This window comes from Chaetodon trifascialis, chromosome 8 (assembly GCF_039877785.1).
Source record: "Chaetodon trifascialis isolate fChaTrf1 chromosome 8, fChaTrf1.hap1, whole genome shotgun sequence".
NCBI classification, from domain to species: Eukaryota; Metazoa; Chordata; class Actinopteri; order Chaetodontiformes; family Chaetodontidae; genus Chaetodon; species Chaetodon trifascialis.
In genome coordinates, this window is record NC_092063.1 from 185,643 (window position 1) to 190,000 (window position 4,358).

The following is a 4,358-nucleotide window of genomic DNA, read 5'->3' on the forward strand; positions in this document are numbered from 1 at the left end:
CTTTTATTTTGACAAGTACATCTCAAAGGAAGAGATGCTGTAAAACTGCATTTAATCTCATTCATGAAGCCTTGTGGACGTGCCAATTAACCAGTGCAGGCCGGCAGCTCGCTAACTGTTCAATTTGACTGACAAACAAAAGCTGGATGAAAGAATAATCAACTTTGTGAAGCATGCAGCCTGCTGAAATTTATCTTAGCTCGTTTCGTCTGTCTGTCCGAGGCCAAAGGAAAGTCTTTCCCCAAACGTGGCCCACACTGACGAGACCTAAAAATGTTCTTAAAAAAGGAAATTTCATGTTTTAACTGTGATTCCTCATATTTCTTAACTGAGAAGAGGGAACGTGCTCATTGTGTCTTTATGAAAGTCAGATGAAAAGTCGGATATTAACCTCATGTCTGTTTGTTAAGTACGGCGCTGGAATCAGGATACTGTTAGCCTAGCTTAGCGGAAAAACTGAAAACAGGAGCTAGCCGCAAGCCTAGCACTGACCACAGTCCAAAAACACACCAGTGAGCACGCTGCTGATTGACATGCTGTTTACTTTGTTAATCTGATTTTGACACAAAGATGCAAAAATGACAGTTTGTGGTTTTAAGGGGGAATTATTTTGGTGTTGGTCTGGCAGGACGCTACCAGGACAAGACTTCAGGACGCTGCTGCTGTCCAACAAGAAACAGTTCCTGCATGAAACTTCCTCTGAAGCCACAAACCATCACATTTATGTGCAGATTAAACTGATGAGACACAACGTGTTGACTTGTGAGCTTTGAACGTGATGGTATTTTTTTTATTTTAGCGTGCCGCCTCTAGTCTTTATGCTAAGCTAGGCTAACGACATCCTGTCTCCAGCTCTGTATTAAACACACAGACATGTTAATATTTACTTCTTGTCTCATTCTCAGAAGAAAACTGAGTACGTTTGTGACCCACAGTGTTGAATAATCAATGTGAGAGGGTTTGAGGCTGTCGCAGTTTCCAAATCTAACTTTAAAGATTTCTCTGTTTAACATTTTTGGTCCTAAAGATAAATGTTAGAAGGTAAAAAATGACACGCGTCATGACACAACTCTTTTCAGGTCCTGAAAAGCTGAAGGCTTGTGAGACGATTGAGGTCTTCAGGTTTGGTAAATCTGGTCCTCAGTCTGCAGTCTGGACTCTTGGTGTCTTTCGGGGCTGTGTGCAATAATCAGAGGCCTCGTTGGCGCACTGGCCTGCAGTCTGTGGTTGGTCAGCTCTGAGGGACTGAGTCCTTCTGTACGACGCCGTTCACGTCCTGTGCTCAGGTTTGTGTCTGTATGACGTCAGGGAGGGAGAGTGTGAGTGTGTGTGTGTGTGTGTGTGTGTGTGTGTGTGTGTGTGTGTGTGTGTGTGTGTGTGTGTGTGAGTGAGATGAGACATGGATTTGGGGTTTTGTATTTCCGTTGTATCTCATGCACCCTGTGACCTCACAAATGTACATGAATCCTGACGTCCAGGAAGCTGCTGTGAGCGGCAGAACCAGACCTTTGATGTAAACTCTGTCAGTAAACTGTGAACATTTCAAACGTCCTCGTGTGTCTTCAGCTGTCTGTCCAAAGGATGTTAAAGTCAAATCAAAACCTCAGAAACACTGACTCCCACATTTCCCATGATCAGGGACGGACTGACCGTCTGGCATACCGGGCATTTTCCCGGGGGGCCGACAGTCGGCCACTTTGTTTTTTTTAAATATTGGTCTGACGGCCCATACAGACAGTTGATCAGCGGCCCGACTGACACTCGGCTGGCCCGATCACATCGTTAAACACTCTTTCGCTTTGGCCCTGCGGCGTAATGCATACGGCAAAAAAAAAAAAGCGCAAGAGTTTGTTGGTAAACACCGACAGACCCTCGACGGCCGATAGGTTATTTTCTTCACTGACACGTGACGGGGCTCATCTCGTCCAATCATATCATGAAACACTTCCCCTCTTTTACGTCGGTAACGTAATCTGTTAGGAAAATGAAAAGGAGGTGCAGAGAAACTGTGAGAGAAAAAGGAGCTGGCTCTTCAAGCCAGCGCTGCCAAATGCTCAAAAATGAGCGCTGTGTTTGCCACGGCAGGGCGTCCATCAGCTCCCGTGGACGATGACAGTGAACAGGGACATGCAGTCAAACCTGCCGTCAGCTGGACTGTTTCAGAGTGAGGAAAGCAACACAAACCCTCGGTAAATCTGACAACCATAAAACGTCAATAACATATTTTTGGCTAATGTTCTATGGCCAGGTTAGTTTGTATTCCAGTTAGTTTGGAATACCTGTATAATACCTGTACACGCAGGTATTTTTAAGCCCTCTCCCTCATTCATGTGTCATCGTCCCTCTTAAGTTTTCAGTTTCTAAGCTGCTATTTTTATCTTGAAGTTTTGCCAATAATTAGATCTCTCTCTCTCTTTCTCTCTCAAACATACACACACAGAGTTCAAAGTTCATTCAGGAGCTCAGCTACATTCATCCTGTTGGACTGGGTCACTTCACACTTTATTGAGTACTACTCTTGGAAGAGTTAGCATCTGTAATTAATGCGTCCACTCTCACTGATTCCCGTTAACTCACTGCATGGCTTAAGGTGCGTGCTTTTAAAGAGTTGCACAGTTGGTTTACACATTCAGGAGACCGAAAAGGTGCGCGTTATCAAATGTGGTGGGCCGGTCTGCTCCAAAATGCCAGGGCCCATTTCTTGTCCCAGTCCGCCCCTGCCCATGATGCAACTGGATAGCCTTTCATCAGACTCCTGCTTGGTCAACAGCTTTCAGACTCCACTTTGTAGTTCAGGCTTTCTGTTATAAAAGTTTTCAAGGTCAAGCCAGAATAACCCCGATGACATCACCATGATGTCATCAGGGTTATCGTAGACTTGACAAAGCCCAGCACCGAGTCTACGTTTTTGTTTTTGTTTTTTTAAAAAAGTGGCCGACTGTCGGCCCACCAGGAAAATGCCCGGTATGCCAGATGGCCAGTCCGTCCCTGGACAGGCCTGTCCTCTGTCGGCCATGCTGGCTCTTCTGTCCTGCTCCGTCACCGTTTCTATAGCAACTGGTGTTTCTCCATCAGCTCTTGGCCTTGTAACCATGGTGATGTTTTGTGGAGGACGATGGGACTCGTTTGAGCTGAAAAAGCAGCGGCAGTAACATTTAAAGCACCTGGACTGAGCGCAGGTACGTTTCTGTCCTGAGCTGATTTCAGACAATTCAACCAGAAGACATCTAAATATATTTTACAATCTGTCCTCAGGCTGGGACAAAAGACTTAAGTCCACCGTCTGTCTGCTCTTCTGCATCTGACCTGAGGAATCTGACTGTAAACTGCGTCATCGCATCAGCACGGCTGAAGCGGGACATCAGGACGAACGAGAGGTTCCATTCAGGACTGAACGAGGACATGAAACACTCACAGCTGAATGAAAGACAAGTTTAAACTCCGGCTGAATTAAGAGAGCGGCTGATTGACTGCAGTGTTCTCTGAAAGGCCCGACACACCTGGTTCACCTTCAACTCTTCACCTGACCTGAGCGGTCCTGTCCAACCTGTGAGCAGCTTTCATCTTTACCATCCATCAGGTGCAGTTCTGTCCTACGAAACTGTCCCACCTTCCGCCCGGAGGATGGCGTTATGTCACCGCTCTGAAGGATAATGAATAAAAATAGAGGTGTAAAGTAGGAGGACGTATTTTGGGCGTCCACGGCTGTGAAAGCAAAGGTCTGGTTGGTGTTTATGAAACCCTCCGGGGTGAATCATCAGCACAGACGACAGAAACACAAGCTGAAAAGACAGCAGAAGAAGAAGGAGCACAAGAAGAGTCAACTCCAATCACAGAGCTTCAAATTAAAGCTCAGTCTGCAAACCTGATAACTCTAATAATCACTGTTGCATGGACAAACAGCGACGCTCCAGCTGAGGATTCTGGGTATCGTAGTATTTAGAGCCAAACACAATTTCAAGATGAACTAATTGAGCTGTAGCATGAAACTTCAGCATCATAAAATTACCCAGGAGTCTCCAGTCTGCCTGCGTCTGTCTACGTTTCTGTGAGTTTGAGGCGGACTGATGAAGATGAAGATGAGGATGAGGATTAGAATTAGAACAGACCTGAGACCTGCTCAGAAACCAAACACCCTCGATGAATTCAATTTTTCAATTCAATTCCATTTTATTTGTATAGCGCCAAATCTCAACAGAAGTTGTCTCAGGACACTTTCCATACAGAGCTGCTACAGACCGAAATCTTCATCTACACAGGACCAACTATTCCCCCATGAGCAGCACCGACAGTGGCGAGGACAAACTTCCTTTTAACAGGCAGAAACCTCAGACTGAACCAGGATCAGGGGGGGGCGG